Raw genomic sequence first — 23,317 nt, 5'->3', positions numbered from 1 at the left:
ATTCTACCCAGACTGCTTCCCAGACAAGCTAATTTGTCTACCTGTGTTCCATTTTAGGCCTTGGTTTTAATTTGAGGATGATTCCTGCTAATACCAAAGACTGGATAGGACATCCATTAAAAGTCTACACAGCAATTGAAATGGAAAATTCCAAAAGAAACCCTATTAGAGTTTTTCTCCATCAAATCAACATTACAGACTTCTTATGCATTTCTTAATTAGACATTGATATTAACTGGACTGTTGCATGATTTAAATCTAGCTCTTAATCTCAGCTATTCTATGCTGCTGTAGTTTTTATGACATCCAACTAGCGACTGCTTTATGCATTAATCTATCTGGAAAACCACCTTCACATTTTTTTGTCTTTTTTTAGAAGAATAAAGGCCCCAAGAAGGAAATGAAAGCTTTTGGGTTCAGCCATTAGTAATTTTCTGCTTAGTATTTGAAAAATTGCTTATTTTAATTGCTTCATAGAAGAAAAAGATATCAAAGCTAACGTTCTTTCTCTCCAAACTTTGTAATTATTTCTCTCAGACTCTTATTTGAAATGCCTTGAAAGGCTTTTCATTGAAATGTAGATTTCTTCTCTTTCAAAAGTACTTTTATTCCCCCGTGCTTCTTTCTCTTTTTCTCTCTAGTGACTTCCTCACTAGATTTAGAGCAAAATACACAGACTTCAACCTCTGGACACTGCAGCATGTGTCACACAGATGTCCCTAAGTGCCATCTTCTTTAAAACTGACCTTCCCGTAGCTTAGAGGCTGTGTTGGCAGTTGCCTGTAGGTCTAAAGCAGCCTGGTATCCTTGGGCTTCCTTCATGGACAGTGAAGATGAGTTGTAGGTGCTATAGGGGTTTGTATATCAAAGTCATACTCTGAAAATTGTTCTGTGATTTGCTTATTAATTTCACTACCAAAATCAAGAGAGGCTAATGGAAAGGTTTTATAAACATGAGTGAGCATCTCAGTGAAGTGAAGTGGATAGCTTGTGATAAAGTCTAGGGACAGGTAAGCTTTGTTTAATTTCAGGTTCTGCTTCTAGCAGTATAAATCCTGAATATCTTAATCCAGGGCAGAATTTGCTAACCAAACCCTGTAGTTAGTTCTGCATTGTATTTAACCATTAGTATAGCACAAAGCTTCAGGATCAGGCTGACCTCATCAGTAATCCTGGATACCAGTACAGCAATAGTAGCAAGAAGTTCTTTATTTCACCTATACATTTTCAGGGAACATTATTTACTAATAGATTATGATCTGGTCAAAATGATCTATACATTCATTACATCTAGAGTGGGCTTTCATAACTCACAGTATCTAAGAATGAGGCAAAACTCACATTTGTTTATAGTGCAGCAATTCTGCTCAGCAAAAAAAAAGGCACAGAGAAAATACTGTCCTAAGCACTTGTGATTTGCTCAGAGTCCCAGGTGATTTCTCATGCCAGCTCGAAAACTTCTTTGAGAGCCTCAGAAGAGTGGGGAGGTGGTTACCTCAGAGACTTCTCAAAATACAGCAGAGTCCTCTCTGCAAATAACTGGACCTGCAAGCCCAGTGCAGTCATGGCTGAAGTTTTCATAGGGGGAATATTCACAGTGGAACAAAGATTGAAATGAAGTTAATGCATTCGCAGTATCAAATTTTATGTGCTCGCTTTTTTTTTTTTTTTTTTCAATAATACAAAAGGTAGAAAGAACAAGAAAATGAGTTAGGGGAAGATGGAGAGATGGTCTATTGAGCAAAGCTACTTTTTCACTCTCTAAATTTACAGTCCTGATAGACATCTTTATTCAAAATTACTCATTTTTGTATATTCAGATGCTAGGGTTTTCAATGCTAGTTCCTAGATTTGTCTGGACAGATTACCCTCTTATTCCCACAGTGAAACTTAATTATCCTTTTTATGCCTTCAGATACTTTCAGTCATTTCCTGAACTGTTTCTGGGGCAGAGAGCAGCTGATGGGTCAGTCAGTAAAGCAAATACTGAGCATCCCTGTTGGCTACACATTTTTGAAGGCAGAAGCCCTTTGGCCCCAGGTCTGCTTAGCAAGATTCCGAGCCAGTCATACAAGTCTTTTGCTCACGTTTACTTCTGCTGAGCTTTTTTTTGACTAGGCAGAGACTCATCATTTTCTCAGCACTTTTTCATGTATTACTTGGAAGCCTCCAAATGTGAGTAACTCACCTGGAATCTGTAGAAGGATATTTGAATGATTCATCTCTGAGACAAGAATAGCCCCTCGTGAAATCCAGGACGGAAATGACTGCATGGTTTAAAACACACCTTCCTCTATCACTGCTGTTGCAGCAGAAAGGAATGTGCCTGACTGGTTAAAAGTCCAAGTGACTAAATAAATTGTTTCCAAGCAGCAGAAGTAGTACTGAGGTTCATATAAGTCACTGGTATTGAGTAGTTACTAGATTTCAGGACACTTCATTGATTTAATCTGTAAAGAAACCTATAGCACACAGTACCTGGTCCCACTGCCTTCTGTGTCTGAGCAAAACTACCAAAGAGTTAAAGCACTAACCAAAGTGGAAAAGTTGCATAAAACAGCCCAAGACTTGCAAGCACTAAAGAGAAAATTACAATCAGTATCTATCCAGGCTCTGAGAGTCCATTTTTAGCTCTTATTTTTGTAAAAAAACACTATTTTTGTTTCAATTATTAATAAGAAACTAGAGAAATATTACAATAAACTAAAATGTAAATAGCCTTAAGAAAATCACACAATTTATAAGAAAGAGAGCCAGTAAAACTGGCGTGGGTTATGAAATCCTCCATGAATGAAATGTTAAATCCCAAAGGGCTGATCTGCTAAAATAATTTTAATATATAAATAGAGCAGGTGTTGCTGTGGTACACAGGTATGCTTTATTGGATTGAACAAGTAGTGATCAAACACACTTTCACAGCTAGGCTGGGATTAACAGCAAACTTCATATGGACTTTACACATTGTATAAAAACCAAATGGAACAATAATCCACTTACCCTGGCATAGTATTCATATTTTGGTGGCATATCTGCATGAAAGTTGCTTAGTCTAAAATCCAGATGTGGTCTCAGCCTGAAAACAGAGAAGAGGATGGTGCAGTATCAGAGGCCACATTTTCAGACACACCACAACCAAAGACTTGGCCAGCATTGAAGAATAAAACACAAGTTTCTCTCTCACACCCAACCTACATTTTTTCCTGATGAGTTTATCATTCTTAATAGTCTCCACTAGCCTGAGAGAACAGGTAATCAGTTTTCTATAAATACACAATAAATAGTGCTTCAAAGGACATGGCATGTATTTCATTCATTATTTCAGTGACTCAAAATAAAGGTAAAAAGATGTCTAAAGCAACAAGCAGCAGGATCCAGAACAGAGCATCTCAGGCTGAGTCCCCTTTTTGCTGCTGATGGATTTTGACACCTTAGACCAGTGACTTCAACCTTCAGCCTGGGTGCACTTGTCTGCCCCCATAAAGAAGAGGGTTAGAACTTTTTATAGGGATTTTACAGTACAGTGCATGGTACAGTCTGTACAGTGCATGGCAATAAACTAGGTCCTGATCTCATCTGTGCCCTCAGTCCGTGTGACTGAAAAAAAGAGTGATAAAAAAAATAATAATAAGTTCTGAATAATTATGTATTTTCTTCATAGTGAAGCAGGACTTGAGCACTGAGAATTCTCCACCGGGAGAAGTCCCATTTAAAAAATCTCCCTGGCACAAAAATGAATCAGATCCTGTCACATGAATGGCCTGCATTTACTATTCTTTCCACTTACCTTCTAGTGGTTCACTTTCTCAGTTGACTTATGCCTGTTCCCTGGTTGTCAGCAGGAACTGGGTAACAAGAACTTGCTGGAAACAGAGTATTAAATAAATAAGCAAACACACACAGAAATATCTGCTGACTTGGCAGATGCACTCTTACACCTGTGATGTAAAACTATGAAACAACAAATGCAACTTCAGGACATCTCATGATTCCCATCACAAACAGCACGGGAGAAAAGTGAAGGAGGATTTTGAGCAGTGCTAATCAATTTGGAACAAAGCTGAATTTTGCCATTAGAAGAAATTCAAGATGGGTCCAGGTTGAATTTCTGGTCTGTCTGAGCAGCAGATGTTCTCCTTCCTGCAACTGCTGCAGCATTAAGCCCTGCATCCATCATCTGTAAGAAGGCAGCACTTGGACTACCCTGATAGTAAGAACCACCTCACTATAGCCAAGAAAATCCAACACCATCTCTGCTCTGGGATACTAAAAATGTTTGGGAAGTTCAGGAGGCTTCTGTCGTCTCAAGCTCCTGGCAGCTCTAAGTGTGATACCAGGGCTGCTTGTTTCATCTGGGAATGGGGGGAGGCAAATGCTGCCTAAATTTTGAAGCTCTTAGAAAAGGTGTAAGTTCTACCTGATGCATGGAGCTTGCCCCCTGGGAGATGGAGCAAAACAGAGTAGAGCAGAGGTAGAAGGACCACAAGCGACCTAAGGGATGTTTCAGTGCAAAGAAGAGGAGATTAATAATGGGGAAAAAAAAATATCTGTTGGCCATTAAACATCCTGGAGCAACTATTTTGACACTGAAACAGTGAGTTTCCATGTGGCTTTAAGACATTTGCCCTAAGGAAGCTTTTGCAATTGAAACGTCATCTTCTTTTTCTTAACTCTCTGATTCCCATGGGACAGCTCTTGCCTTGGTAAATGAAATACTTCTTTAGGGAGCCTGGCTGGCCCCAGGGATGGGTAATGCAATCTTGTGCCTTTCATCTGTCACCCATGAACCCAAGTCAAACAGAGTTTGGTAAATGGCCAATAACCCTCACCATCCCAGGGGCAGTTTGGTGACCTGTGTGAAATGAGGAGTGTCATCTCTGTGTCTGTTTACTAGAAGGCAAGTGTCAACTTCACCAAAAAAAAAAGGGGGACACAGTTACTGCTCATTATCACCCAATTTAACATTCTTAAGCCAAGAGAATGAGCCTGAAAAACTCAACCATCTTCTTACCCAACGATGGTGGTCCCGATACATCAGGGCTTGAAGAACATTAATGAGGACAGTTGCATGGTAGCAAACCAGGCTGTGCCTCTCCTGCAGAAAAGAAATCAAGTCTGAGCTACTCAGAGTGGATTGTGTGATTACAGTTCTCCCCAGACCTTTGTGGAAACCCTCAGGAGGAATGGTTTGGTTTTCAGGTGCAACAGGCTCTGAAGCACAGCTGTGAATTTACAGAGAGCTGCAGCCTTTGGCAAATCTGCATTTAGGGTGTTAAATAGGCACCCGCAGTGTTAAATAGACACTGCAGATGGACACAGCATCCAGCACTGATAGAGTTAATGTGCTAAGAAAACCTTCACTGGAAGGCTCTGTTCCTTCACCCATCAAGAATATAGTGTTCTGATTACTGAAATAGCTGTAGCTGGAAGGGTTGAAGGCCAGAAGCTCACTGCAGTACCCATTCCTGCCCTATGCACTGCTCATTTTAAGGTCAGACCTTTAGCATCAGGAACTTGTTAGAAGAAAGATGAATTGCTTTAAAAGTTGTTGCCACCCTGGGGCATACCCTGGAAGGTCTGAGAGGGGTAGGGGAAGGGCAGGGGCAGACAAACACTTTGCCACATGAAAAAATCAGCTGCTCCAAAATTTCAACAGTTTCAGTCTGCATAAACCTCCAAAACCCATCCAAAAGACCAGCCAGCTTGTTCTTAGTTACAATATTTCTAGTCACCACTATCATTTTCTGGCCCTTCTATGCCACAGGGATCCTAACATCATTGTCGGCACCTCTGCATTAATGCTTAATCCCTACATTAAATGCCTTTCATCGGTATACCTGTTTTAATTAAACAGAGGATGGCAGAGGCAGCTTTTACTTTTTGTGTGTGTGTGTGTAGATAATTTCCCAGGGCTTTGCAGGTGGTGGAAAAAATCACACTACAGACACACCACACACATCACATTTCAGCTCGGCTGACAAAGCTATTTTACTTATACAGTGGTCTGTGATTTTTTTTTTTTTTCGTATCATAGTAGAGGCTTAATTACCATGCTGCTGCTGCATGGCAGCTCCCCTGGCTTTTTTTTATTATTATTATTTGTATTATTTGCAAGTTGTAATCATGTTTTCCTGTCATCCCCCAGCAATGCGAGTGCGTGCGTATAGGCAAATGCCAAGCCTGGAAAGGAAATTTGATGCGTGTCCATGAATTGGAGTTTTCAAACTTTGGCTGAAGATTAGTACATGTAAACATAGCTCTGCCCCTTCATCTTGGATAATTGGTCGCAAATGCTACTTGACACTTCTCAAATCAGACACTTTACATACTTCTGAGCATAGCTGAACTTTTTTGGCAGGAATTAATTTGCTTTGCAACTCAGCCGCTCATTCCTGGCCTGATCCCTACTCCAGTGATTTCAGAGCAATGTTCTGCCAGCGTGAGAAGCAGAGAGGCAGGACCAGATCTGTTTGCTAGTGCTGACGAGCCCAGCTTTGTTGACTCCCTCAGAAACACAATTACTGCAGCTTACATTCTGCCCTTCACCAGCCTGGATTAACAGTGGGATTTTTACCTTCACATCCCTCTCTCTCTATTCCAATTACTGTCCAAGTTACACAGAACCAGAGGACATCTCAGAAAAATGGGGAAGACAATGTCACATCACCAATGTAACATTCTGACATCCCATCACCTTTCCATGACAGCAGCTTGAAGGGAGGTGGCTACCAGGCACCATCCATCTCCCCAAAAGATTGCCTCTGTTTTCTTCTACCTCTGTTGCATGCAGTGCATGCTCCAGCAGGGAAGAGGAATTCATTTCTGAAGTGCTGATGAAGTTTGAAGTAGCCACAGAATTGCATGCTATTAAACAACCTCCTGTTTGCTCTGACATTGCTCTGTGTTTACTCACCGTGCACCGGTACTGCAAGAGCTGAGCAGACCATATGCTCACTTAGAAGGGCTGCCAGGTTTCAGGGAGCATTACTGTGACTTTTCCAGAAAGGGTTTTGGGGCAAGAACATGTTCCATAAAGGTTTTCACTAGGAATAAAGCATTTTAGCTGGTGATTTATTTCTGTCCAGTCTGGACTAAATGGCAGTTTAGCAGCATATCCATGTACATTTGTGAGTAACCAATGGAAAATATCATTCACCCTTTATTCACTGGGATGTTGATAAGCTGCAGCACATTAAAAATGTCTGTCAGTTTGTTCTTTTCAGCTACTAAGCGGGATGTGTGCCAGCATGCCTGCCTTGTGCTGGCTGCTGCATCCAGAAAAGAGAGAGCAAATGATGAAACTATGTCAGTTCTGGAAGAGGGCAAAGGTTCACGTGGGTTATTTGGGTACTATTGTCTTGCTCATCACTAAGGCTAAATCTCTAAATTAGATTGAGCTCCTACCTGCAGAAGCAGAGGATGAAACTTCGTGCTATGCTTCAGGTATAGACGTTGAGAGGAGCAAATGCTCGGTCATGCACTCACATTGGGTTGGTTCTCAGGGCTTCAAAGAGGACAAAGGAGAAGCCAGGACAGGAACACTTCACGTGGTGTTTCTCCAGCCTCTGGTAGCTTGTGACTGGGAGGTGAACCACTGCTAGTCTGGGAACCAGCTGCATCAGTGTGTATGGTCCCCATGCTTTCCAGTCATGGTTTTACCCCTAGAAATGAAGGGTAGTTGGTGTTACAAGAGATGTGGCAAGTAGAGAAGCAAATGCCCTGATTGTCCCTGAATTTGCCATGAATAACACAAGAGAAAACATTGCATGCTAGGATGTCTTGGGTTTTCATAGATTCTTACCTTAAATTAAACAGTGGGAGATGTACCTTGCTTCTTCTTGCTTAGCTCTGATATTGGAACCATTATGGGAGCTGTGGATACAATTTATAGGTGAAAAAGGGATAAACTGACAAAGAGATTCAACAACCCTTTAACAACTGATCTAAGGAGGAGGCTTAGTTTCCATTGCTTGTGTATATCACTATATAAATTTAGCTTTCAGGTCCTAGAGATTTTAAAATGACATGTCTAGTGTTAGAATAGAAAAGTATCAGAGAAAGTGAATTATAGGTTACAGGCTTCCAGTATTTACAGTAAAAGAACTATTATTGCAGTTACACCTAGAGAGTACTCCTTCTGATTATATTAGGAGAAAAGGACTGTAGAATTAGGATATACAGAAAAAAGTCCTGCATAAGGAGAGATAAATAATTTAGCTGGGATGAAGAACTATCCTGGTTGCTCAACACACTTGTGTTTTCAGCACAAGGTCACTGTGTGTGGACCTACAGTGTCCAGTGATCTAAGAAAAAACACTACAGGTCACTGGGATTGGGTACAAACAGGAACAAAGCACAGCCCACAGGAGGGCCTGACCTCACACACAGACTGGGAGCTGGCTAACTTTTTGTACCATTGAATATTTCCATAGTCTGTGCTAGGTGAGAATATAAATTGCTCAAATGATTCCTTGAGCTCACTACTTTGCAGAGAAAAATCCTCTCCTACCAGCAAAAATAAAATAAAATAAAATAAAGCCTAGACATCTGAACATTTGAAAAGAGACTAAAATAAGAAAAAAAAGTATTTCTTTCAGGGAAAAGGTGAACTTCCATTTTAAATCATGGGGTTTGTGGCTGGGGCTATCTAGGCATTATTAGTCCATAGGTACTCTGTTGTAAATCTAATTGTGTTGCCTCCTGGATGTCATTACTGAAAGTAAGTGAACTGTTGCTTCAGTGGCTGAAGATTTACTTGCTTCATGCCTGGTGTCATCAACAAATTCAGGCTGGCAATGACATCCTACTTGTCTAAGCTAATATACAGCTTTGCACTCTCCTTGGTTTTCTTCCCATTCAAGCTTATAGCTTGGTGTTAATGTCTGCCACCAAGCAACAGCAGAGCTGAGGTGAATGAAGTGATGAATGAGCACAGAGTTAGCCTGGAGATAATTGGAAGTCCGGCTGAGTAGATCACAGTATTTAATGTATCATCATTATGTCTGTATTTAAAAAGCATCTAAACAATATAATTTCTTCTGTAGCTCCATTTCTTCAGTGCTCTGACACTAGGGATGGGTTGCACTGTGCATTTTGATGGAGATCTGTTTTCTGAAAAATGACAGGATCATTTGGACCTTCAATCATTTCTGTAGTAAGTTGACCCTACTTGAGAAAAATGCTGTGTTGGGAGTAAAAGTTATTGTTTGTTTGTGCTGCAAGAAATAGAGTGATATTTAATTGTGGTAATTCAAACTCATCCAGTTTCTCTAAGTGCAGACTATATTGATTTACAGTACTAACATAGAAAACCTGGAATTAAAACACTGGTTTATTTAGAAACTTACTTATTCCTAGAAATGTCTGTTCAGCTTATTTTTAAATTTGATTTCTTATCCCAGGTGCATTACACTACATATCTGCATCTCAAGAACTGCTTTGCTGTGGTAACAGCTGATTGAAGTACCAACAGAGTTTGGTGCTTTGATTGTCACATTTGTTTGTTGCTTCACTGGACAACGGTCTTTGCAAAAGAGAGGTTGAGAGCATCAGAGACAGAATTACTGCCCACAGCTAGTGTACAAGACAGTATTAACATAGGACCAGTCTCTAAGATCAGTGGTGAATGAGCTTTCAGGCAGAATCAATGTCTTACTCTGAAAAAAAGAGTAAGAAAAATCCGTGCCAGCATTTCAGCATGACAAATGAACTTAGGCAAGTTGAAGATAATCATGATCATTTAATATTTCACAGCTTTACAACTTGATACTCTATGGACAAAAGATCAGAAGGCTGCTGAGTCCAAAGTTTTGAATCTTTGGGTCAATATGCTTCTCATGTCTTCAACATTTAGTTTAATTTAGGAGGAAATGGTTCTGAGCTAAGATAAGATCTCAAACAAAATTGACATGGACTCACAACATGGCCTAACATAACAATTTAATCTATCCTGTGCTTCCCCTGAAAGAAGGCTTAATAACTGTGCTATGATTTTACCTGCTGCTTCTAACATTTGCTCATTCTTTTTTCCTGAGCAAATTTGGATTATCAGATGGCGAGCAGCTTTGTTCGTGGTTGACAAACTTGAATTCATTTAGGATTAATAACAATGGGTTCAATCCTGGATTCAGTGGCAGTCTTAATGAATGGAGTCTTTGCAAGACAAATATTTGTTTGTGTTAAAGAGAAATAATTAATTCTGAGTTTTCCTGGGTATCAGTCAATTACAGCACCTATCACAGAAAGTTTTCCCCAGGTACCCAGACTCAGGCAGATGATCTGCAGGAACATTCTCCCCAAGCCCTGCCAGTGCAGGTGCAGGCCCTTTTGACCTTGTTATTTCAAAATCTGAAGTTTCACAATGAATTATTTGTTGTGAGGAAAGAACATTTCTCTTACTTACAGTATTATCTGAGGCCCTCTTGGTGAGCTGATGCTGGGGAGTGAGGAGAGAGGTCAGTACACACCGTTGTGATCCATCTGCAGTTGTAACTTGAGACCGTGGAGGAACCTAGGCTGGATCTGGGTTTTGGCCCAATCCTCACCAGTGTCTTAGATGTGGGCATCTTCAAAATTCCTGTGGGAAATCCCGCAATGTTTACAACTCCCCTTCTCTCCTGGGAAGCACCTGAGCATACTCATCACTGCCATGCCTGGCCACGGAGGAGCTGGCTGAGCCACCAGTCTGGGCTTGGCTTCCCAAAACTGCACACCCACTGGCCTGAGTGGTAAAATTTAGCAGACTTCGCTAAATTCACCCTGCAGGCAATTTTACCCTGGAAAAAAACATTGCCCATACTGCCAGAATTTAAGACACCAGCTTAGAGCTTTTCATGAACACTGGGAGCTATTTTTTTTTCCCCTTTTTTTTTAATCTTCTGTCCCTCCGCCCCCCCCCCCCCCTCCCCAGTAACATCCAGTTGCTTAATTCCATTTGAAATCACCTGGGGTAGGCACCTAAATACCTAAATAATCTTGTCCTTCATGCTTGTCAATATCTTGAGGCACCTAACCACCTTTTAGAGATGTGGTGTGAAAGCTTGTGAACGATGCAATCGAGGGAAACAAAAGACAAGTATCCCTATTTGCTGCCCAAGAATCCACAAAGAATGCTGCTTCAGCTCTGCTCTGATTTCTAATTAGATTATGAGTGATGTAGGACTCTGAAGCCAAGCTGGAGTTTGTGCTAGCACTTTGCATGTATGAATGACAAAGGGGACACCACTTTCATATTGATTTAAGCAAGCCAGTGGAAGAATGTTTAAACATCAAGTGCTTGATGCCTGGCTTTGCCAGAGCACCTGGAAATATCAAATTAACTCCAGGTGTTCTGCCATTAAGACAAGCTTGCTGTTTTTACAGCCACACACACAAAATGTGGCTCCCAGTCCCACAAATAAAAATGGAGTGGTTTCTGCTCCTAATGCCTCGATAACTCTGACATATTGCAAGTTCTGGAAAGAATTTTAATCTACATAGTTTTTTAAACGGGGAGGGGAGAGAGGCTGAAGCGGGGGGCGGGGGTTGCAATTTTAAATATGCTGCATACAATTTGTGATGGTCATCTCTAAAATGCAGCTCCATTATCCTTTTCCATTTGGAATGAATGAGGCTAATTAATTTCAGGCCATACTTGATGAGGTCAGCACCATACGAAGGGTGCGTGCTAGACATTGCTAATCTCTTTCAGCTGAGAGTGATGAATTAAAGATGAAGCATTCCTTTGCAGGCCTAATTTAGAATGTATATCAAAACCTACGGCAAATAATACTATACCCTACAACAAAGGAAAACTTGTTCTCTCAGGCTCCCATGTAGGGTTGATTTTAAAGGCATTTTCATTTCACTTTGGAATTCCAGCTGTGGATGGGTGAAACAGTTCAGAAAATTCAAGCTTTCTCTCTTTCTATTGCTTTTATGGACAAAAGTAGGCAAGGCGGGGGCTTAGGGGAGGGAAAAACTAGTCAGTGTTTGATCATGTATATACTGTGATTCTGACTGTACCCTCCATATTTAGGAAAGCTGCCAGGGTCTCGTGCTCCCCAAGTACCTGTGACATGACACCCCCCCACGGTGCACAGCAAAATTTTCCTGTTTTTTTTTTTTAGTGGAAAGGGAAAGCTATCAAGTGTCCTGTTTTGTTCAGCATCATCTCAAGGATGTTTTGTTGGACATGGTAGGCTTTTTGCCAGGAAGCAGGATGGGTCCAGCAGTTCTGCTGGGTCAACCGGTGAGGACACAAGAACTTCCAAGCCAACACAGAGCTGTATTTCTCCGGATGCTTTTTTGTAGGGAAAAAAACACCTCCCTACGTAAATAGATTCTGTTACATTTGGGAGCACAGGTAGCAATATCTAACAAAAAGTCACAGCAAAAGCAACCACAGTACATTGGGATGCTGTGTAAATTGCTGCAGAGCTCTCCAGTTTGCTGAAACGTGGGGCTCGGCCAGGCTTTGCCACCTTTCCCTTCAGCAAAGCCCCCCACAAATTCCATCGGGGTTTCCCCCCAAGGGAGGCACTGCAGGGTTTGACTCCATGGGCAGCAAGAAATTCACCTTAATTATCATTTCGGGAAAACAGGGACAGTGAAATCCTAAGCCAGGCTCAGAAGGAGCCTGAAAACAATAGACCACCAGCTTCCCCACCACTTTGCTCTTTAATACCTGGCAGTTTCTTGAAATCCTTAACAGGTTGCTGCCGCGAGTTGCAGTTCCCAACTGGTGGCCACGAGCGGCTGCTGGCTTTGTATCCCAGTAGTCCTCATTAGAACAAAGCTGCTTCGAATTAAATCCAATCTACATGCCGAATCAATCTTTCAACCCTTTGATTGCTTCTGAAAATATTTATATTTCTTAATAATGCACATTTTGTCCCACAGCCTCTGATTAAACCCAGACAAGGTCCGGAGAAGCCTGAAGTCTATGTGGAAGGGGGGGTTATTGTGGACAGGAAAAGAAAGATAAAGAACACAGGTTTTTCCTATTGTGAAATCATTAGGGTGTATAAATCTAGCAATTGCAGTTGTATAAGCATCAGAGTGGGGTTGTAATAAATACAGATTGGAGTATTATAGTAACCAAATGGAGTTTATGGATTATGTTCACTAGTTCATATTTCTCAGCTACTACAATCTAACTAGCATCATGCCGCACTCAGCTCCATTGATATTCCCTATTAATATTCTCTTTACATGTTTGTGGGCAAAAAAAAAATTAGGCATCAACTTCTGCTCGGTGTAAAGCAAACATGTTTAAAAATCATGCCCTGCAAGGAAAAAAACAAACAAGGGGATGCTGTAAAGCGACGGTTAGAAGGGCATCGGCCGTGGCTGGCTGAAATCAGCTCTATTCTGCTTAAAGTTAATAACTTCCATCCGAGTGAGAATCAGGCCCTGATGTAGGGTGTTTGGTGTGTGAAAATTAGTATGTAAAACTGAAGACAATAACTGCAACTGTCTCTTAGCCGGGTGAATATTTTAAGGTGGTAAATAATAAGCTTTGGCTGGAGATGAGAAATACACAAAGGCTTTGAAGTTGTGCTGTGTGGTAAATAGCGTATTATTCCCTCAAAAAAAAAAAAAAAAAAAAAAAAAAGGCAGCAAAAATTGCAGGTAAGATACGTGGAGGTGAAGGGAAGGATACATTCCTTGGCTGAGAAGTAGCCCAGATAGAGCCTGATCCTCCAGAGTGGGAATTGGCTTCAAATTAAGAAGGTGGCTGGGGCTGGGGACACAGATCAGATAAAGGCACTGTACCTGTCTCCTTCCCAAAACATAAATGACTGGCCTTGTCTATAATAAAAGGGGAAAAAGTACTTTGGAAAACATGCCATGATAAACCTCCTTGGATAAAGTAGCACAACGCCTGGGTCAGAAGGAAACAAATCCTAGAAACTGAGACTATATCGTGCTTATTTAAAATCGTTGTCATCAGCAGTGTCACACAGTAAATACAGCTCAAACACTTTAGCAGTGGGCTGGTAAATGGTTGTGATAGTTTTACTCATAACAGTTTCCCCTTTTCTAAGAGACAGAAGGAAATATTTTCAGATAAAATATTATTCAACGATTCTTTCATCACACATTTCATTATATTAAGCCGTAACTTACTAAATAGGTTACAGGGTGGTGTTATTGTTATTATACATATAACCTGAGTCTTGACAACTATTTTGCATTAATATATTATTTGGATGCTTAGTCTTTAAGGCAGAGAGAATTCTTTTTTTTATTGTCACCAGGAAGAGGGGGAAAGGAGTGATGAAATAGACCTCTCACAAATAGGGATGGATCCAAAATCTAATGACATGAATAAAAATCCCTTTTGGATCAGGCCCCCACCAGAACATTATAACATTATATTGTATAACCAGTATTTTCTGAATACCTCCTATTGTTTGACAAGCCTGATTTCACACTTAACTTGGAGATCCTTTCCAAACAGGAGCTTTTTGTAGAGAAACTTTAAATCATATCCCTTCGTGAACACACACATACCATAAAAGATATTGTCTTATTAAAGAGTTTAAGCCTAAAGGTGTATGCCTATTTTTAAAAGAAATTTTCTGATTGTAGATAACTGCTCAATTTGATTTAGTGTCCAATGATAGTGATGGGGTTGATAACTGAGCATTCATCGGTAATTCATCTTGTGCTAGTAGAAATTTACAGCAAAGCAGTGCTTTCCCAACACTGACAAGTCCTATTAATCTTCTTCAGACACATTTCAATAGGTGTCTCCATCTGTGCCCAACATCTAAACACTCTGGCATCACTAGGGACTTGGAGACACCTTCATTTCAGGTTACACTAGTGAAAATGTGATACTAGATTGTACTCTATTTTTAACCTAATTCTCCCTTTTCATTCAATTAGCCTTTCTTGCCTGCATTTTCCTGCTCATGTGTAAGATCCTCTTCCCAGGAAGAGCTTAAAAATGAGATTTTGTTACTTAAAGAGACAGAATCTGCCAGGGCAAGAGTTTACTATGTAAAAGCAGCAAAATCAAGCTCAGGAGTAGAGCATGGAAACTAAGTCACCAGTCACAAAACTCATCCTCTGTAGCATGCCTGGGATGTTCCCCTCCTGATGCCCCCCTTGCAGGCATTGTTTGGTGAGGACACCAACCTAACTAAACTGCAACACCCCATCTCCAGCTTTTCAAACCTGAGACCCACTGCAGAGTATCTGGAGGTTGAAATCCACGCTTTACCAAAACATCTCTGTTTGCTCAGGCCTCGCAGGGCTCGTCTCCAGGCATCCCCACTCCTCTTTACATGGACAGCTAATGCACGAACAAACACAGCGTAGTCAAATTACAGCAAGAACATTTATGGGTGGATTATGTTCCAACTTATTACTAAAAGTAAGGAACTTGCAAAGCACGTGGAAGAGGTATGGTGCAAATGCGGGCGAACTTCCACTCGGAACCAAATGTTGTTTATTTCATTCCCAAAGCTGCGATGAGGTTGCTAGCAGATGCAGCACAGCTTTAAAACTTCCTCATTCAAAAATGTGTGTTTGGGGTCTTTTTTTCCTCTTCACTGCATTGATGTTGGCCTTTCAAAGAGGAGCAGATGCACACCGTTTGGGTTTGGGTGGCTCCTCCTGCTCGGAACTTTTCTTCTGAAAAGAACAAACCGGGAGCCGTGCGGCCACTCTGCAACTCGGAGGCAGCTTCAAACTTTGCTTCTGCCTCGATGAAGTTCTCTCGTGAGTCATATTATAGATCTAAATGACCTTATTGTAGGTGGCAAGTTTAAATGCACCATATTAATAACTTGTTACCCAAGACAAATTAAGTCCTTATGTGTCAAAAGCACTCTGCTCTGGATTACCTACAAGACAAGTATTTATTGAATAAACGTTGGATCCAATTTCATTTTAATGTGACTGACTGTATGCTCCAGTCCCCTAGAATGAGATAAAAACACTCAAACCTGGATCTGGGTTGCAACATTACACCTAACTTGTCTATTTCTATTATTGTCTTTTGAATGCGGGATATCAAAAATGTTTGGGGGTTTTAAGGATATTATTGTTGTTGTTATTATTGTTGTTGTTGTTATTACTATTAAGGAGAGAGATAGGAAAAAAAGACTGGAATTCAGCCTAAAGAGAAATCATTGAAACAAATTAATCCTATGCCGTTTAAATTGACATGGTAATCCATCATCAGCAAAGGGAAACTCTGAAAGCAATCTAGAATCTGCAGTGTTCTTTCACTGGCCCTCAGGCACAAAGACAGATAGTAAAAAAGGAAGAGAGAGAAAAAAAAAAAATCATAAAAGTTAGCAGTGTCTCAGCAAAGGGAAGGGCTGGAGAGAGCAGCTTTCACTTTTTCCTGCTTTCAACCCCCCCAGTTCAGAAAGCAATGCTGATTAACCTTCAGCTTCAGCATTTACTTCTGTGTGTCAAATCCTCTTCAGCTGCTGAGATAGGAGTAACTTCAAATAGTGCAGAGCCCCCGTCCTCTATAAACTCTCCCATTGAAAACTCTGCCAAACATCAACTTGAGCATTTCTGCTTACAGAGGGCCTTTTATTAGCCTAAGCTTGATAGTTCCAAATGGACAATAAATTCTATCTTCATGGCCCTGGAGAAAAGAGCTGTACTATCCTTGGGAGTTTAATAGCCAGGATTTTCATACAGCTAGTATGAAAAAAATTAGGGGGGGGGGGAGATTATTTGGGTTGGGGTAATTTTTTTGCCTTCTCTGCTGTCTCAGCAGGGCTGTCCACTGTAATGTACATTACCCAAGGGTTTTTTTCAATCTAGTTTTTAAATATCTAAAGTGATGAGACTTGGTGCACCTTTAAAATTTTATTATACTTATGGTCAAAAGAAAACATAAACCTCTTGGGCCTTGAAAGCCCATTGCCTATAATGTCAACAGAGCTACAAAATTCTCTAGAAATAAACCTTTTAAGAAGAGCCTTTCCTGCCACATGTTTTCTTTTAAGGTCAGTGGTACATCACTTTTTGGAAAACATTTCCCTTCTCCGGCCAGGTTTAACAATCTGAAATAAAATGTATATTACTAAATGAATAGGTTTAATTTTAGGCTCTGAAAAAATAAATAGAAGAAAGCTCGGGCAGGAATAATACCTTCCAGTTAGAAGCAGACATAGTAGAAAGAAAAACTCAGAACTTCAGTGCCAGGGGCAAAGGGGTGAAAGGCTGGCTAATATGAACCATATCCAGCATCTGCCCTATTTTAATTTAGCAGGGATAAAGTTTCTTCTTTTTTATTATAAAGAAAACTTTATGTGGCACAGAAACCCATGAGCTGTGTTATCAAAACTGTTTTATTGTCACACTGAAACTTAGAGCTATTAAGAGTTGGTGGAGCAAAGAGATAAAAATTCCCCATCTCTCTCCTTTTATACTCTGTGACAAGCCTGGGCTAAGGTCCTTCTGTCTGAGATGTCCTTTTCATGTCTTTATGAAGTAATGCACTTGGAGCCGTAATATAAAGAGGGGGTTAATTGTTCAGGATGGGTCTAAATGAGTGATTGCCCAGGTTAAAAAAAAAAAAAAAAAAAAAAAAAAATTACCAAAATACTACTGCAGACATTTGAGTGATGGTGTTGGTGTATAACAAGTGTAAAGAAGGGCTGGACTGAGGAGCTGTGTGAGAAACAGCCCAAATTACCAGGCTGAAGGGTGCTCTTACTCCATCTAAAAGTTTTCCACCTTGATAATGCAACTTCTTCTGTAAAATAAAAACCGTGTGAGTAGCTGCAGGAGCAAAAGAACAAATTGCTTTCTGCCAAAAGAGGGATGAATACCTTTGGATGATCTAAAGCTAGAATTTCATTGAAAGCATAACACTCTATTTAAGCATCAATATGCTTAGGATCCAAAATATGATGATTTTATTACCAGCTAATACTTAGATCAAAGCAAAACTGTAGCTGGAAGGGATGTTCTCTCTGGAAATAAAGTTCCATGTAATTATTTCCTATTAAAAACTAAAACAGGTCTTAGATTAAAAAATTTGTGCTTTCTTACATGAGGTACAGTGCAATTTTACCAAGAGAGACCAGACATGATATTTTTCATTGTTTTGCAGGTATCATCTTTGCTTTAAAGTTTTTAGTTTAGCTTTAACCCTTTGAATGTGAAAAATTCCCATCTGATCCACCTCAATCAAACACAGGGAATTATTTTTTTACTATTATAATGGCTAATTTCTTACAAGCAGAAAATAAAATGTTATATAAACTAGCACCATTTTAAATAAAGTCTCCAAACACAAGGAAGTAAGCTATGAAGAAAATAATGTGGCAATTGATAGACAGATAAAATTTAGCATTAAATTCTAAACAAGTGTTTCACTCTTGGGTAAAATACCTCATCTTCATTCAATTCGGGACACAGAGTCTAAAACATGCACTCAAAATATTTCCAAGAAAGCTGCAGCCTTTCAGAGGAGACAGATAAGAATGTATTTTAATCATGAAGTTATAAATATGCAATCTTTTTTTTTTTACCATCCTATAATGTGGTACAGAACATTGTTCAGATGCAGCTATGTATCTATCTGTCTGTCTCTATTCCTGTCCAGGGTTTTGTGTTTATTTTCTTTTTTCTTTTTTTTTTTCTGATAGCTCAATCCCTATTTATGTCATTTCTGAGGCAGGCCCTGGAAAAACAGAATCTATCTTTCTGTATTTATAAACTAGTGCAGAATATGCAGGGAATGGTTCCTTTTTACAACTGATGGGCTGGTACTCTAAGTAGCAATATGAAATATTTAGACATATTATTTCGAGATTTCTGGCTGCTTCTGATTCTGCTAATTATTTTTGATCTGTCACTCAGAAATTAAAAAAAAAAAACTTTAAAGAGTTCATTAGGACTGCAGAAGAGAAGAGTCAGATATAAGGCAGCAATTATAATTTGATTTTAACTTTTTTTTCTGCTGACTCCTCAGCTATATTGTTTAGTAGAAGGATGGCTACAATATAATTCTATATTAAATGCTTGTTAAATAGGGAAGGAACTGAGACATTCAGCTGGGATATTGTTTGCTTGCTCAATTAGTATCCAAAGAATTTGAAAGTACAATAAATGTATCTGAAGATCATATCTAAACATACTTACCAAAAAGTACCCACCTCTCTCAGCAGTTTGCATATTTTTGCCTTCTAACTAGGTGGAAAAAATAAATAAATAAAGCAGTTTGGATGTACAGGTTAAGATTGGCGTATGGCAAGGTTTGTGTGAAATACAAAGAAACCTGTATTTCACTCAACAATTTCATTGCTTAAACATGTAGTTTAGAAGCATCTTTTCCTTAAACATGTGGTTCAATAACATTTTCTTCAAAGGAACAATTCAACGTGTTAAAAGATTTAAGAACAAAGAATGTGCTGCAAAATGCAAATTCTTACGGTGTTGTACTGTGTGCACAATTCTGTATGTAGGCAGATAGATATAATTCAAGATTTATTAACTTTCAACACCAGTGATGTACCCTGAATCAATACAATGTAACTACCTATTAAAACATAAACCAGGTGTGTTACCAGGCAAACAGAATTTGAGAAGCTTTTCTAGATTATTTTTTCTTCTTTTCTTTCAAGATTGCTGCTCTACTGTGGACAAAAACCTCAAGAGACTGCTGCTGGTCTTAAAGATGGAGACTGTTTTGCTTTTTGCAATATCTGACATTTCTAGAATATTTCATTTCCTCCCTGCTGGAAAAAAAATAAAACAAAGGAGGCAAAAATAAAATAATAAAAATAATTTCTTTTTTTAAAAAAACTTTGAAATGGTGTAAAGGGAGACAAAAAATTGTCTCACAAACATCCCTACATTTTTTTCACCTCCTGCTACATGGGAAAGAGAAAAGTTCCCTTTCCATTTTCCCTTTTGGCTCAAGGGAGGGGAATGAAGGGAGAACAGAAATCATTTTAAGCCTTACCTCTCCTTCCACCCCTCCACCCCCCCACCCCTCTTCAGATCCACCCCTCTTGCAAATCCCTTTCTTCTGCCCTCCTTTCTCCCCCCCCTAAGACCCAGCCTGGCGCAGTTAACCTTGGGGCAGCACCGGGGAGGGAAGGGTTAATGAAACCCAGCTCTTTACGACCTCCAGGGTCAGACTCTTCCTATCTGCAATCTAAGGAATTAGGTAAGGAGGTTATAAGATTATAGTGAAAGGAGTTATAGGCCCTCGTAGCCTCACACCTGAACATATTGGGCTAATCCACTGGGATTCTTAAAAATCGCTTCAGCTATGGAAAACTGTTAATTAGGCTGAGTCTATCCCGAGGTTTCCTGTTGCATTAGTGATCCAACCGAGCTGCCTGCACTCCACAGACTCATATGAAATGCTCTTAATATGCCTGCCTCTATATATGTATATACATATATATAATTTTTCCCCCTTCTCCACAGCTAACACCAGCATCAGCCGCTGATTTCGGGAGAAAGCAAAGTTTGGGTCAAATTCAGCCCGAGAGCTGAACAAAAGTCACTCCCCCCCCCCCTTACTCCCACCCCGTCCCTGAGCCCTGGGTGCCCGGCAGGCTATTTGCAGCTGTTTCTAACTTCAGTGTTTGTTTACAGTAGCAAAATTAGCACTTGGAGGAGCAGTGAAAAGCTGTTTTCACATCAGTTTTACTCCTCGGTTCTTAGCTTTAGATGTCTTTCCTCCCTCCTAGCAATCAGCATCATTTTAAGTGCGCCTCAAACTTTCTCTCGCTCCTCTGACTTAGTTCTCTCCAGTCGCACCCTATTTTCTGCTGAAGAAAAATGCAGACAGATGGTGGAGCTTGAACAGGGCCCATATATCAATTATTCGAGGCAATATATATATATATATTTATATGATAAATAATAAAAATGTATTATATAAATAATATTATATACATACTATATATGTATTAATCAAGAAAGAAGGCATTTTAAAGTCGCTTGGTATAGCCTTGCCCTGGTCACAGCTTTCTGCCCTTTGGCACTACGACATTTGCTTGTTTCCAGCAAAGTTTTCTTTAATCGCCGAGGAGTACCCCAGGGCTCTACCTGAGCCACGGCTGAATCACTCCCTACGACCGACAACATCTTCCAGCAGCAACTCCCCAACTTCAATACTTAAAACCTTAAAAGGGCTGGTTTAGCCATTTTGTCATTTGCAGAAATGCTGACATTTTTATTCTTGGGTGGGTTTTTTTGGGGTGGGGTGTTGGGGGTTTTTTGTCATTTGTGGTCAGCCTCGAATGTCAGTAATCTGCAGGTTACATATTACGAACCTTGTCGTTTCTTGGATAAAATGAGGTGGTTAAACGCTAAAATCCATTTTACTCACCACATTTGCTTGGGAAGGGGGAAAAGAGGGGGAGAAGGAGAGGGCAGAAGAAACTTGTAAGAGAAGGTTTGAAACCCCCTCGCATCCGAGCTGGATGTGTCCTCGCTTCTGCTGCTCAGAACCCTTCCTGCCTGGTGGGCACCCGGCGCTAGGGACCCCTCAACTTCACCTCTAAACCAGGCTTCAGCCCTCTCCTTCCCCTCGCTCCTGGGTCTTTTGTCCCCATTTTCCTGATGTCTCAGCATTGCTCTACAGAGGCGACTTTGCCTCTCCTGGTTTTGCCCTGTAGCATTTCTAGGCTCCTGCTCACCTCCTCTCTCCCCGTTTGCCTCTTCATGTGTGTCCCTGATCCCTCTCCAGCTGATGTGTTTCTTCAGAATTGTGGGTCTTACCCCGTCCCTACCTTTGCCGGCTCTGATTAGATATTATTTTTTCATTGGCTCTGCTACAATGGGTTCCTCCCTTTAATCTCTCGATATATTTTCCCCCTCCCGGTGTAACCAAATCCATGAAATTCACAGCCTCTCTCTTTGACACGACTGGCTCGTCTAATCACTCCATATCGATTTCCCTAACTCTTTTCATCCAGCTGAAGACACATCTTAAAACACTCCAAGCCAGAGTGTGCTCTTTGCTTTATACACACTAATAAAATGATTTACCCTTCTCTCTCTGCTCTCCTCACAGGAGAAAATCGTTCAAGTCCCGGCTATTTGTGTGTGATCAGTAAATATTTAGTGTGGCGACATCTTCAGCTCCTCTCCTGATCAATACGCAACCCAACAGGAGGTGGACTATTGTCCGGGTAGTGACTTGCTGAGATTTCCTTTAGACGAAATTCTTGGCCCCCCATACAGCCTGTTATGTTTTATCCTCGAAGGTAACCAGTCAAGAGAAATCGAGGTTTTATTAAACCTCCGTTTCTAACCTGTTCACCGTGATAATAAAGCACCTAAGCAAGGGATGGCTTATTCTTCCCTGTCTCCCATCTCTCTTTCATGGGCTAAAGCTTCTGAAGAGCTGCTAGAAAATGAAAATCAAACCGGGCAGCCGTCGCATGGGTGCTCATATCACTATTCCTCTCTATTCCCTCTTCCCCGGCCCCTTCAGATTAAATAAATAAAAAATAAAAATTAAAAAAAAAAAAAAATTCCTGTCTGTGCGCTATCACGATAAAGGGGCGATCCCTGCTCCCAGCCTGCAGCATCCCCGGGCACTGGACCCGCTCTCACCACCTTGCCCCGACGGGTGGGTAATGAAGTGCTCAGGGATGGAAGGTGCCCCCAGCAACTTCCAGCACACCGCCCTCCTCCTCCTCCTCACAGCATCCCGCAGCTCTGCCTGCTCCATGATCAGGCTGAGGCAGGGCTGGGGGCTGATTGCTTTTTTTCTGTTTGTTTATTTGTTTGTTTGTCTGTTGAACGGTTGTTGGGGTTTTTTGGTTGTTATATTTTGGTGGGGGTTTTGTTTGGTTGTGGGTTTGGTTGGGGTTTTTTGGTTTTGTTTTGTTGAACGACATGGAAATTCTGCAGTAAAGCAAAATAAATAAATAAATAAATAAATAATAATAGTAATGGAAATGGAGAAGAGCTTAAAGCCCGGTTCCTGTGGTTAACCACACACGAGAGCTTTCCCAGGGTGATAAAAAGAACAGAAAGAGAAGTTCATCTGTGTGTGTGTGTATGTTTTATCCTGGTCTGTTATTTCACTCCTGGGAAAGCCTATGCCTCGAATAAGAAATATTTCCACTGGTAATTACCCCCGGACCGTGTGCTGTGTGCCCGCTGATCCCCGGTGAGGTGTCTGTGCGAGACAGCTACGCCTCGTGTGCCTCTGCCTGCCTTTGATGCAGGGCTGGGTGCCTATACACAATAGATACAGAGTTATATCTCTAATGTCCCTGCGTGCTTGCTCCCATCATCTGCTGCAGCCTACACAAGTGCCCAGCTATTTATTTTATTTCCCTGGGTGTGCATTTGCACATGAGCTATAGGTGGAAGGCATTTA

General features: G+C 40.6%; 1 long non-coding RNA gene across 8 annotated transcripts in view; it reads right to left on the bottom strand.

Moving 5' to 3' along the window:
* The window catches only part of LOC139800802 (uncharacterized), a 53,656-nt gene that overhangs the window by 22,665 nt on the left and 7,674 nt on the right, over nucleotides 1–23,317 (bottom strand). For 2 of the 8 annotated variants that reach the window (XR_011727948.1, XR_011727946.1), the window contains exons 3-7: nucleotides 10,400–10,573; nucleotides 7,799–7,869; nucleotides 7,402–7,658; nucleotides 5,009–5,092; nucleotides 2,998–4,905 (exon numbers count right to left, since the gene is read on the bottom strand). This is a non-coding gene — a long non-coding RNA (uncharacterized lncRNA). Of the gene's footprint in view, nucleotides 1–2,188; nucleotides 4,906–5,008; nucleotides 5,093–7,401; nucleotides 7,659–7,798; nucleotides 7,870–10,399; nucleotides 10,574–23,317 lie in introns of those variants that run through there. The other 6 variants (XR_011727949.1, XR_011727944.1, XR_011727945.1 and 3 more) reach the window with 6 other exon arrangements.

This window comes from Heliangelus exortis, chromosome 11 (assembly GCF_036169615.1).
Source record: "Heliangelus exortis chromosome 11, bHelExo1.hap1, whole genome shotgun sequence".
Classification (NCBI taxonomy): domain Eukaryota; kingdom Metazoa; phylum Chordata; class Aves; order Apodiformes; family Trochilidae; genus Heliangelus; species Heliangelus exortis.
This window is presented reverse-complemented; position numbering and strand designations above follow the sequence as displayed.